General features: G+C 44.8%; 1 long non-coding RNA gene across 2 annotated transcripts in view; it reads left to right on the plus strand.

Annotated features, from left to right (window-relative positions):
• The window catches only part of LOC131397487 (uncharacterized), a 45,064-nt gene extending 33,067 nt beyond the window's left edge, over positions 1-11,997 (plus strand). For both annotated transcript variants that reach the window (XR_009216770.1, XR_009216769.1), the window contains exon 3: positions 11,899-11,997. This is a non-coding gene — a long non-coding RNA (uncharacterized LOC131397487). The remainder of the gene's footprint in view (positions 1-11,898) is intronic.
• The last annotated feature ends 1,785 nt before the right edge of the window (positions 11,998-13,782 follow it).

Here is a 13,782-nt window from a genome sequence, read left to right on the forward strand (position 1 = left end):
CTTCGTTGTTAGTGTACAGAAATGCAACTGATTTTTGTATGTTGATTTTGTATCCTGCAACTTTACCATATTCGTTTATTACTTCTAAAAGTTTTCTGGTGGATTCTTTAGGGTTTTCTATATATAAAATCATGTCATGTGCAAATAGTGACAGTTTCACTTTTCCTTTCCAATTTGGATCCCTTTTATTTTTTTTTCTTGCCTGATTGCTCTGGCTAGGACTTCCAGTACTATGTTAAATAGGACTGGTGTCAGTGGGCATCCTTGTCTGGTTCCTGTTCTTAGAGGGATAGCTTTCAGTTTTTCACCATTGAGGATGATATTAGCTGTGGGTTTGTCATATATGGCCTTTATTATGTTGAGGTACTTTCCTTCTATCCCCATTTTATTCAGAATTTTTAGCATAAATGGATGCTGTATCTTGTCAAATGCTTTCTCTGCATCTACTGAGATAATCATGTGATTTTCATTCTTCATTTTATTAATGTGGTGTATTACGTTGATTGATTTGCAAATGTTGAACCATCCCTGCATACCTGGAATAAATCCCACTTGATCATGGTGTATAATCTTTTTAACGTATTGTTGTATGCGATTTGCTAGTATTTTGTTGAGGATTTTTGCATCGATGTTCATCAGTGATATTGGCCTGTAATTTTCTTTTTTTTGTGTGTTGTCCTTGTTTGGTTTTGGTATCAGGGTAATGTCGGCTTCGTAGAATGAGTTAGGGAGCTTCCCCCTCTCCTCAAATTTGGAAGAGTTTGAGAAGGATAGGTATTAAGTCTTCTTTGAATGTTTGGTAGAATTCACCATGGAAGCCTTCTGGTCCTGGACTTTTATTTTTGGGGAGTTTTGTGATTACTGTTTTGATCTCCTTACTGGTGATTGGTCTATTCAAATTCTCTACTTCTTCTTGATCCAGTTTTGGAAGGTTGTATGATTCTAAGAATTTATCCGTTTCTTCCAGATTGTCGAATTGGTTGGCATATAGCTTTTCATAGTATTCTCTTATAATCTTTTGTATTTCTGAGGTATCTGTTGTAATTTCTCCTCTTTCATTTCTGATTTTACTTATATGTACCTTCTCTCTTTTTTTCTTGATGAGTCTAGCTAAAGGTTTGTCAATTTTGTTGATCTTTTCAAAGAATCAGCTCTTGGTTTTATTAATTTTTTCTATTTTTTTTTAGTCTCTATTTCATTTATTTCTGCCCTGATTTTTATTATTTCCCTTCTTCTACTGATTTTGGGCTTTGTTTGTTCTTCTTTTTCCAGTTCCTTTAGGTGCATTGTTAGATTGTTTATTTGAGCTTTTTCTTGTTTGTTGAGATAGGCCTGTATTGCTATAAACTTCCCTCTTAGAACTGCTTTTGCTGTATCCCATAAATTCTGGCATGTCATATTTTCATTTTCATTTGTCTCCAGGTATTTTTTGATTTCTTCTTTGATTTCCTCATTGACCCAGTCGTTGTTCAGTAGCATTTTGTTTAATCTCCACATATTTGTGGCTTTTCTGATTTTCTTCCTATAGTTGATTTCCAGTTTCATACCGTTGTGGTCAGAAAAGGTGCTTGGTATTATATCAATCTTCTTAAATTTATGGAGACTTGTTTTGAGGCCTAATATGTGATCAATCCTGGAGAATGTTCCATGTGCATTTGAAAAGAACGTGTATTCTTCGGTTTTTGGATGGAATGCTCTGTATATATCTACTAGGTCCATCTGTTCTAGTGTGTCGTTTAAGGCCAATGTTTCTTATTGATCTTCTGTTTGGATGATCTATCCGTTGGTGTAAGTGAGTGTTAAAGTCCCCTACTATTATTGTGTTACTGTCTATTTCTGTTTTTATGTCTGTTAATAATTGCTTTATATATTTAGGTGCACCTACACTGGGTGCGTAGATATTTACAAGTGTTATATCCTCTTGTTGGATTGTTCCCTTGATCATTATGTAATGCCCTTCTTTGTCTCTTTTTACAGTTTTTGTTTTAAAGTCTATTTTGTCTGATATGAGTACTGCTACCCCAGCTTTCTTTTCGTTGCCATTTGCGTGGAGTATCTTTTTCCATCCCTTCACTTTCAGTTTGTGAGTGTCTTTAGGTCTGAAGTGTGTCTCTTGTATGCAGCATATATATGGGTCTTGGTGTTTTATCCAATCAGCCACCCTATGCCTTTTAATTGCAGCATTTAGTCCATTGACGTTTAAAGCAGCTATTGATAAGTATGTAATTACTGCCATTTTTTAACTTTTTTTCCTCAATTTTTTAGTAGTCCTTCTCTGTTCCTTCTTCTTCTATACAGAATTGATGGTCTCTTTAGTTTGACCTCTGTCTGAAAGCTCTACTCTTTAACTCCCCTCCTCCCTCATTTTATGTTTTTGATATCATATCTAACCTCATTTTTGTGCATTTGTATCCATTGCCCTCTTATCATGGAAATAGATAATTTTTCCTATTTGTGATCTTCTCTTTTCCCCTTAAATCAGTCCCTTTAACATTTCTTGTCGCACTGGTTTCTTGGTGACAAACTCCTTTAATTTTTGCTTGTCTGGGAAATTTTTGATGTCTCCTTCCATTTTGAATGAAATTCTTGCTGGGTAGAGTATTCTTGGATGTAAGTTTTTTCCTTTTAGCACTTTAAATATATCCTGCCACTCTCTTTTAGCCTGTAAGGTTTCTGCTGAGAAGTCAGCTGATAGCCTTATGGGGTTTCCTTTGTACGTAACTTGTCTTTCTCTGGCGGCTTTTAGGATTCTCTCTTTATCTTTAATTCTAGACATTTTGATTATGATGTGTCTTGGTGTGGGCCTCTTTGGATTTATCTTGTTTGGGGCTTTCTGTGCTTCCTGTACCTGGATGTCTGCTTCCTTCCTTAGGTTAGGGAAGTTTTCAACTATTATTTCTTGAAATAGATTCTCTGCCCCTTTATCTCACTCTTCTCCTTCTGGGACACCTATAACATGGATGTTAGTGTGCTTGATGTTGTCCCAGAGGTCCTTTAGACTGTCCTCACTCTTTTTAATTCTTTTCTCTTTTACCTGTTCAGCTTGGGTAATTTCTTCTAGTCTTTCGTCTAGCTCGCAGATCCGTTCTTCTGTATCTTCTACTCTGCTTTTGAGTCCCTCTAGCGAATTTTTCATTTCCAGTATCGTATTCTTCATTTCTGATTGGTTCTTTTTTATATCTTCCATTTCTTTGTTGACATTCTCACTGAGTTCATCTATTCTTCTCCCCACATCAGTGAGCATCCTTAACACTCTTAGTTTGAACTCTCTGTCAGGTAGGTTGCTCATTTCTGTTTCACTTAGTTCCTTTTCTGGGGTTTTGTCCTGTTTCCTTACTTGGAATGTATTCCTTTGCCTCCTCATTTTGCCTCTTTCCCTGTGCTTGTGTCTACGTATGAGGTAGGTCAGCTATGTCTCCTGCTCTTGGATAGGTGACCTTATACAAGTGATGCCTTAGGAGGCCTGCAGTACACTTCCCTCAGTTCTCAGTGTTCCAGGGGTGACCCCTATGTTGGCTACGTGTGTCCTTCTGTTGTAGCCTGTTTGCTCTCCCTGTATGTGCCCAGGTAGGCTGAGTTATGCTCCTGGCCAGCTGTTGAAATGCTCAGCTGCTTGTAGTTGTTGTGGGCCCTTCAGTCTCTTTATCAGGTGTGGGGAGCCCTAGCACAGTTGGCTGCAAGTTCTAATACCACATTTGTGTTGCAGTATTTCTTTTAAGTGAGTAGGCCCCCAGCGTGGCAGGTTGTTAGGCTCAGGGCCTTACAATTGCTATAAGCCTCCAGCCTTTAGGTCTCTTGTCAGCTCTCTGAGGATTGCAGCTGTGTGGGGCTGGCCTCAGGCACAGGAGCACCCAATTGTTTCAGACTTTGGAAGGTGGGGCAAACCCCCTATGTGGGTCTTTGAGAAGCACAAGTCTTCTGCAGCTGACAAGCCCTGCCACCCACAGGTCCACACACACAGTCAACACAGTCCTGCCCCGTGCGCGCGCCGCGAACTCCCGAAGTGGACCCAGTCTCTCCACGGTAGGAGCCCCACACACTCCACCACCGCCCCACACTCTCCACCCGCTCCTTGTGCACACCCTGCCCTGCTGAAGTTGGCTCAGTTGCCAGGCTGCAGAGAATCCAGTCACCAATCTATGCAGGCCCACAAGTTGCCTGAGGGCTTGTTGTTGGGTGGGGCCAGTCTCTAGGGTGGGCTGCCTGCCCTGGCTGAGCTGGATTAAATCGGTGCTCTAGCGGGTGGGGCACACTCTGGGCTAGCAGGCCCCAGGGAGAACTCCAATGGTATCTGTGTCAGCACGCCCACACCAGGCCACAAAAATGGCCGCCGCCAATGTCCCAGTCCCTGGAGAGGTCTCGCCTCTCACCGAGATGCACTCAGGGCCTATCAGGTGAGTCTCTTTTCACCAAAGCACTGTGCACCTTTCTTTCTGGTGATTTTAGGATGCTTTCTGAAACGGGTGAGTTTGCATGTGGGCACTTTAAGAGCCGGTTTTAATTTCTTTGTGAGCCAGGTTTTCTGGGGCTACTCCCCAATGTTTTAGTAGCAGGAAAAGTCAGATATTATGCCACTCGTCTCGATTGTGCTGGGTCCACAAAATGCCTACAGTGGGGGCACTCCCGGCTCAGGGTCCCGCTCCTCCAGGGAGGGCTGTGTACATTTGGGCTGCTCCCGGGCGGCCGTGAAGCTGGCGGCTTGTGAAGGCGGCATTTTTTCTCCCTCCAGAAGGGAGTTTCTGCCTCTTCCACTTCAATTAGGATTGTCCTTTGTTGCAGGAGTTCCTCTTATCCAGTTTTCAGTTCTGTCTCAGGGGTAATTTTTCCACGAGTAGTTGTAAATTGGCTGTGTCTGCGGGAAGAGGTGAGTTCAGAGTCTGCTTATGCCGCCATCTTGACTTCTCCCCTCTTTAATTTCTAAAGTAGCCACAATGAGCATATACTTCTTTTAGCCTAAGAAGAATAAAAAAATCTTGTTTAAAAGAGTGAACTAGAGGATAGGCCAGCTGGGATGACGTATTCCTTTCAGAGCCAGAACAACTGTGGCAGATTGAGTCTGGGCTCTGTTATCTCAGTTCTTCCTGCCTCTAGCCCTCTCCACCCCCACAGCCGTCATCTGATCCAAGGACACATCTGCAGGCTCAGCAAATGGAGAAACATGTGGCTGGCCAACCCTCGAGGAGATCCCTGCCTAGCAACTCTAGCCATCTCTATTCAAATGCAGTCCCACTTTGGGGGAAGGGAGCTCTTCTTCAGCCACATGCTTACAAGGCGGGAACCTGGGAGCACTCCATGACTTCACCAGCCCCACATCTTGCACATTAAGTCATGCCCAACTGTCCCTCTAGATGTCTTTTAAACCATTTCTCTTCTCCCTGTCTCCATGACATACCTTTGGTCCAGGTCACTCCTTGTCTCCCTGGATTTTGCAATGATCTCCTAACCTGTCTTCCCCCGTCCCATTCTGGCTTCTGATGCACTCTGTGCTTGCAGCCAGAGGGATCTTCTTAAGAGAAAAATCTCACCACATCACTCTCTCTGCTACACACCAGTCAATGCCCCTTAGGGTGAAGACCACTCTCCTTGGCATTTATTGGAGGTTCCAATCAACCCAGCCTCTGCCCACCAATCTTGCTCTCTTGTAGCTCCTCCTACTCAAGGAGTTTCACCTCTCTGAGCCCTTGTGGAGTGGGTATCTTATGATATGAGCCTCTCTGAGCCCTTATGAATGGATATCATTATAGTTTCTACCTTAAATGAGATAACACATATAGAGTTCTTAGCAGATGCTCGGTACATAGTGGGTCCCAAGAAAGTAGGATTCTTCCCAAGACCATTTTCTAGGCACAGTTCAGTATCTCCCAGGACCCTCCTGAGTGCCAGACACTATGCTGGGGCAACAGTAATGTGCAAAGTAGACTGGGTCTCTATCCAGCAATTCCACTTCTGGGTGTATACCCAAGAGAATTGAAAGCAGGCTCTCAAAGAGATATTTGTACACCCATGTTCTTAGCAACGTTATTCACAGTAGCCAAGAGGCAGAAGCAACTCGAGTATCCATTGATGAATGAATGAATAAACAACGTGTGGTATATCCATACAATGAAACATTATTCAGCCTTCAAAAGGAAGGAAATTCTGACACATGCTACAATATGAATGGACTTTGAAGACATTATGCTAAGTGAAATAAGCCAGTCATAAAAAGACAAATATTGTATGATTCCACTTCTGTGAGGTCCCCAGAGTAGTCAAATTCGTAGAGAGAAAGTAGAATGGGGGTTGCCAGAGGCTGGGGTAGGGCAGAATGGGGAATTGTTTTTTAATGGGTATAGAGTTTCAGTTTTGTGAGGTGAAAAGGCTTCTGGAGATGAATGGTGGTCCTGTTTGCACAACAATGTGAATATACTTAACACTACTGAACTGTACACTTAAAAGTGATTAAGAAGGCAAATTTTTTTTTTTTTTGTGAGGAAGATCAGCCCTGAGCTAACATCCATGGTAATCCTCCTCTTTTTACTGAGGAAGACCAGCTCTGAACTAACATCCATTGCCAACCCTCCTCCTTTTTTTTTTTTTTTCCCCAAAGCCCCAGTAGATAGTTGTATGTCATAGTTGCACATCCTTCTAGTTGCTGTATGTGGGACGCGGCCTCAGCATGGCCGGAGAAGTGGTGCATCGGTGCACGCCCGGATCCGAACCCGGGCCGCCAGCAGCGGAGTGCGCGCACTTAACCACTAAGCCACGGGGCCGGCCCTAAGAAGGCAAATTTTATATTACGTGCATTTCACCACAATAAACAAAACAAAACAGACAGAGTCTCTGCTTTCCATACTTGTCACACGCACTTCTTGGAGGCCACACTCTCAAGGGCCAGTCTTGGAGCTGTGGATCCCTTGGCCTGAAAGACCTCCCTTCCCATTGCCCCTCCTTCCTTATTCTTCTACCTTTTCAGGACACTTCCTCCAGGAAGCCTTTTCTGACCCTTCCCAGAATAAGGGAAGTGGTGGGCTTGTGCTGGCTTTCACAGGCTCACAAGAGCCACTTGTGTTCATCTCTTCCCAACTCCACATTCGGTAACATCACATTGTGAGCTTGAAATCAGCCACAGCGGGAGTATTTACACCATGGAAATTGGCAAACACTGCAAATTATGGTTTTGTTTCCCTGGAGAGCCAGTTGTTAAGCATTTCCCAGCCCACCACTGTGTGGTTTCCTCTGCTGCTCAAGCATCATATCCTCCTCTGATGATAACCACTAGCTCATTCATATGCTGTTGCAATGTCTCTCATCCCTGTTAGACTATAAACTTCGCTAAGACAGAGGCGAGGGATGCAGCTGGTGAGTGGTGGAACCAGGGCGTGAAGGGACCTGCTTTACCCTGCTTCCTAGGGGATATTTTCTGGTTAAACAATTCATCCTGTTGATGGCTACCATAACTTCAGTCTGCCTTTCTGGAAATTGACAACATGATAATAACGGTGGAAATAATGGTTATAGCTGCTATTGTGGATTGCAATATTCCTTTAGCCTTTTGCTCTTACAGAACACTTACCCCACCCAGGGTAACCTTCTCCCACCTTCCACTTCACGTGCAATGCTCCAGCCACACTGGGTTCCTTTCCATCCAATGTTGTTCTCTCCAGGGTCTTCACACTCACTCTCCCTCTTCGTGGTATGTTCTTCCCAGACCTTCACCTGGCTTCTCATCTAGGCTTTGGCTTAAATGTCACCTCTTTAGAGGGTCCTTTTCTGAGAACTGTAGCTAGAATAGCCCCTTACACCCTCCAACAATGTCTGTCACTCCATCAGTGGCCCCATCTCCATAACTAACAACCATTCTTTTATGTGGATAACTGACATCTTCTCTAGGTTATGTGTAAAGTGATATACAAACCAGCTTCAAGATCCCTCCTCCCCATCCTTCTGAAGCCTCTCCTGTGTAGAAATTTCAGAGGAATCGGCAGGTTACCTGTTTTATTATCTTTATTAAGATTTTTAATTGTAGTAAAAAACATAAAATTTACCATCTTAACCATTTTTAAGTATCCAATTCAGTAGTAGTGTGTATATTCACACTGTTGGGAAACAGATCTCCAGACGTTTTTCATCTTACAAATCTGAAATGCTGTACCATTTAAAAACAACTCCTGGGACTGGCCCGGTGGCGCAAGTGGTTAGGTGCGCGCCCTCTGCTGCGGCGGCCCAGGGTTCACTGGTTCGGATCCCGGGTGTGCACCGACGCACTGCTTGTAGAGCCATGCTGTGGCGGCATCCCATATAAAGTGGAGGAAGATGGGCACGGATGTTAGCCCAGGGCCAGTCTTCCTCAGTAAAAAGAGGAGGATTGGCATTGGATGTTAGCTCAGTGCTGATCTTCCTCACAAAAAAAAAAAAAACAACTCTCCATTTCTCCCCTCCCTCCAGCTCCTGGTAGCCACCATTCTACTTTCTATTTCTATTAATTTGAATACTCTAGGTGTCTCATAGAAGTGGAGTCATACAATATTTGTCTTTTAGTGACTGGCTTCTTTCACTTAGCGTAATGTCCTTAAGGTTCATCCATGTTGTAGCATGAGACAAGACTTCCTTCCCTTTCAAGGCTGAATAATATTCCATTGTATGGACAGACCACGTTTGCTTATCCCTGTGTCCATTAATAGACACTTGAGTTGCTTCCGCCTCTTAGTTACTGTGAATAGTGCTGCTGTGAACATGGATGTGATACCGGCTCAACACGAACTTGACATAAAAAAGCCATTTTTGCAGAAAGGGGGCCATATTGTAACTACGTATAACCTCTAAATAATTAACCCAGGTGGACATACTCTGGCTTGCGTGTAGGCTAGGTAATAAATAACGGAAACATAAAGAAAACTGCATGCATTTTGACTTATGACCCCCTACTTAGCTTTATACCTCCCAGCTGCTATAAAACAGTAACTTTGTTCTTTTGAGTTTCTTAAAAATGTAACGACCCCCAGTCTATGGAGCCAGATGGACAACCTTCTTGACTCTCTCCTCCAATGACCCCTGGAGAGAGATTCTGTGCTGGCATATATCATCAATGACAGCTGAAAGGTCTGGTGTGGCACCCCCCCAGTGTACAGTGCCAGATGGTGTGGTGACCCCCAGTCTGCAGCGCCAGATGGTCAACATTCTGGATGCCTCCTCTATAGCCCACTAGCCCTATACAACTGCTTCAAGATTCTGTATTCTCTTTAAGACAGTTCTTTAGGACACGAGTCCACCGTCTTCCGATTAGCCGGCTTTTCATGTAATAGAAGTCCTTTCTCTACCACCGTCTTGCCTCTTGACGGACTGGCTTTTGTCTTATGGCAAACAGATCATGCCCTTTGTGTGGCAACAGATGTGCAAATATCTCTTTGAGACCCTGCTTTCATTTCTTTTGGATATACACCCAGGAGTGGGATTGCTTGGTCATAAGGTAGTTCTATTTTTATTTTTTTGAGGAGTCTCCCTACTGTTTTCCATAGCAGCTGCATCGTTTTATAATCCCACCAGTGGTGCACAAGGGTTCCAATTTCTCCACATCCTTGGCAACATTTGTTATTTTCTTTCTTTCTTTTTTTTTTTTTTTTTTTTGGTGAGGAGGATTAACCCTGAGCTAACATCTGTTGCCAATCCTCCTCTTTTTGCAAGGGAAGATTGGCCCTGGGCTAGCATCCATGCCCACCCTCCTCTACTGTATATGTGGGATGCTGCCACAGCATGGCTTGATAAGTGATGCATATGTCCACGCCCAGGATCTGAACCTGCGAACCCTGGGCCGCCGAAGCAGAGCACGCAAACTTAACCACTACACCACCAGGCAGGCCCCTTTCTTTCTTTTTTCAATAATAACCATCCTAATGGATGAAGTGATATCTCATTGTAGTTTTGATTTGCATTCTCTGATGATTATAATGTTGAACATCTTTTCATGTACTTGTTGTCCATCATCTTTGGAGAAATGTCTATTGAAGTCCTTTGCCCTTTTTTTTTTTTTTTTTTTGTGAGGAGCTCAGCCCTGTGCTAGCATCTGTCAGTCCTCCTCTTTTTTTGCCAAGGAAGACTGGCCCTGGGCTGACATCCATGCCCATCTTCCTCCACTTTATATGGGACACCACCACAGCATGGCTTGCCAAGCAGTGCGTGGGTGCGTGCCCGGGATCCGAACCAGCGAACCCCGGGCCGCCACAGCGGAGAGCACACACTTAACCGCTCACGCCACCAGCCCTGCCCCCTTTGCCCATTTTTTAATTGGATTTATTTATTTACTTTTTGTTGAGTTTAGGAGTCCTTTACACATGGTGGATATTAACCACTTATCAGTGATATCATTTGCAAGTACTTTCTCTCATTCCGTAGGTCACCCTTTCACATTGTTGGTGGTTTCCTTTGATGCACAAACATTTTTAAGGAAGTTGGAGTCCCACTTGTCTCTTTTTGCCCCTGTTGCCTGAATGTTTGGTGTCACATCCAAGAAATCACTGCCTGTCTCCATTCATTCGAAAAATTATCTTGACTTTATTTGCCAGAGTCCCCACTCCCTACCTCACCCCCTCCAGGAGCAAAAGAAGGTATCATCATGAGCTCCCCTGACTCCCCAGAATTTAGCGTGGTGCCTGTGACACAGGCACGGAAAACACTTGTTAAATGAGTGAATGCTCCATTGTTGGTGTCTGATAGAACTTTATTTATAGTGTGCACCTGACTGTCCCAGGCAGGGTCTCTGAATTCCTCTGATCAGCACAACAGAGGGAGAATAGGGGCTTCCAGATAGGTCCCCCCGTCACTGTCCTGTAGTATGGCATCTAAGGGACAATCTATAGCTCCTGGTGCCCCAGAGGGCTCTGCACCAGGCTGGGACCTGGGAGCCATCTTGCTCGTTGATATGCAGGGCGAACGGGGTGCGAGCCTTCTGCGCCTCTCTCCTGGCTCCCCTCCTCTGGAATGCAGGAAGCTGAGGCCTTCTGGGGGCTTAGGGAAGGCTGAGGCTGAGTGAGGCTGGTGGGGAGGATGCAGCAAGTCCCGGGTCTAGCCGGAATCCTCACTGAAGCTGGAGACAAGCCTCATTGGGTCTCCTCCCCTAGAAGGAGATGGAAGTGGAGGCAGAGTCTCTGTGTACCCCATTCCTGGGTATGGAAATATCTACAAGGTCTGTGCCCACCCACTTCTTGAATATGAAAACATTAATAGGGTCAAGGCCTCCCCCCTTCCTGGATATGGAAACAGTAACACTTTCTTTCCCTTCCTAGCCAGGCTGCATTCCCTAGACCTCACTGGCGCAGAAATTCTGTCACTTGGGTGTTGGGCAGGGGGCTCAGACAGCCCCCTTTGCTGAGGCGGGAGACCAGGGGTCTGGGTGACAAGGTTTCTTCCCGGCTCTTGCAAGGGCCTCCAGCCCCAGCTGGAGGGATTAAGGAGAGGAGGCTCCTGGCGCCCCTCAGTCTGGTGTGGCTGCCGGGGAGAGTCCCAGGAGAGACTGAGTGGGCTGGAGGCCTGGAGGCTCCCAGATCAGTTGGAGGCCTGAAGGTCATTAGAGCTGCGGCCTTCAAATGAGCTTACTTGGAACCTTGGAGGCATGCAGGCCCTTCAAGGCGGGAAGAAAGGCAGATTGTTTGAGAGAAGCAATTTCCCAGAGAGGCGCCCTGGGGTCTCCTTTCACGGGAGACTTCACAAATGAAGAGCATGCCTCTCCCCCAGCCCCTAATCTTACGGGGCATTGTCCTGGGGCTCAAGAAAACCCTCAGGATCCCAAACCTAGAGACAATTAGAAATACTGTTTAAAGCAGAAGGGAGCGCAAATGCTGGAATTTGCTTCCGACAGATCAAGGTTAATGCGTCAAGTAAAAGGAATATATCGAAAATAATGCAGTGTCTTCTGTTTTCCAGGACATTCATCTGGACATGTAGGAGAAAGGCTTTCATTAGCTTTTGCTGAAGGATGATTGCGTATTGTAGCTCCATCTTCGATATTCAATAAATATTCAATTCACTGTTGATCGTGTCTCTGTCAGTTTATTCCTACAAAGTATTAGTTCATAGAGTCAACTGAAATGGGGACCATGTTGTAGATCCTACAATAAGTGATGGAAAATCTACCATAAGATTATTATATATTATGGAGCTGGCCCGGCGGCATAGCGGTTAAGTGCGCGTGCTCCACTGCGGCAGCCCAGGGTTCGGATCCTGGGCATGCACTGACGCAGCGCTTGTCAAGCCATGCTGTGGTGGTGTCCCATATAAAGTAGAGGAAGATGGGCACAGATGTTAGCCCAGGGCCAGTCTTCCTCAGCAAAAAAGAGGAGGATTGGCGACAGATGTTAGCTCAGGGCTAATCCCACACACACACACACACACACACACACACACACAGATTATTATATATTATTAGTATTTATTATTATATAATTTTATATAAGATTATTATATTCATATATAATTATGTATAAGGTTATTATATATGTTTTACATAAATTATTATAATGTAATAATAATCTACAATAAGTGAGGGACATGTTCCTTTTGTAAACCCTGCACTTTCCTGATAACTTTCTTCTGAATTTCGTGGAATATTGACTCATTCTAGCAATAAGTAACAATTGAATACTGTCTCATTCTAGCAATAAGTAACAATTAAATACTGTCTTGTTCTAGCAATAAGTAACAATTGAAGACTGTCTCAGTCTAGCAATAAGTAACGTGCATCAAGGATAAGTAGGTGAGCTAAGTGTTCTCTCAGTGTGTTCTCACAATAACCCTTTGGTCAGATACTTTCAGAGGTCCTTTTTTTTCATGTAGGGAAACTGAGTCACGAAGGGGCGAGGTAATTTGTGCAATAGCTGGCACACAGCAGAGCAAAGATTTGAAGCCAGGTGGTTTGGGAGGGATAGTCCTGGTTCTCAACCACAGCACAGCATGGCCTCCATGCTGAAGAGTTGCGCCAGTTGAAGATCAGTGTTCAAGGTAGGGCAATTTGGGGCTCCACTTGGTGCCACATACTGTTTAAGTCAAAAATGAGCTGCCACATTCTTCTGACACTGCCTTCATCCCGCACCTGGGCCCTGGCAGCCTTCCTTCTCCTGTTGCTGTGTGTAAACTGCTCTGCTCCTCTCTAAGGACACCCTCTCCACTTGGATCCTATTCTCCTCCTGTTCAAGAGCATCATTCTCACATCCTCCCCTTCTCTTGCATCACCAGAATTTCCTCCTCCACTGGAATATTCCAGTCAGTCCACAGGCATGCCGTAATACATCCCATCCTAAAAAGTACACCTCAGCCCCTTATCTCTATTTGGTACTGCGCCATCTGTCTTCTCGCCCTTAGAGCTAACCCTACAGTCCCTCTCTCTACTTCCATGTCACTCTTTCTCTCTAAACCCCATTCCAATCAAGCTTCCATCCACACTGCCCTACTGAAAGGCCCCCAATAACCTCCACGTTGACAAATCCAATAGTTGAGTTTCAGGTCTCAGAAGTACTTGACAGTTTATCAACCCCTCCTTAGTTGAGTCAAGATGCAACACTGAATTGGCTTCACCAGACCTCCGTGACAGTGCTCTCTTCTGACTTTCCTCCACCTCGGTGACCACACCGTAGTAGCCAGCTTCCAGGATGGCCCCCAATCATCCTCACTGCCTGGAATTCATTCCCTTGTGGCCTTACTTGGATGATGTGCCCATCCCTGAACCAATCACCGAAGCCAAGAGGATATGCTGCTCTCCTTGGCCAGACCTGGGTCCTGTGCCCACCCCTGGAGTCTGAGGGGTGGGGATCA

Source organism: Diceros bicornis, chromosome 34 (assembly GCF_020826845.1).
Source record: "Diceros bicornis minor isolate mBicDic1 chromosome 34, mDicBic1.mat.cur, whole genome shotgun sequence".
In the NCBI taxonomy this organism is placed as follows: Eukaryota; Metazoa; Chordata; class Mammalia; order Perissodactyla; family Rhinocerotidae; genus Diceros; species Diceros bicornis.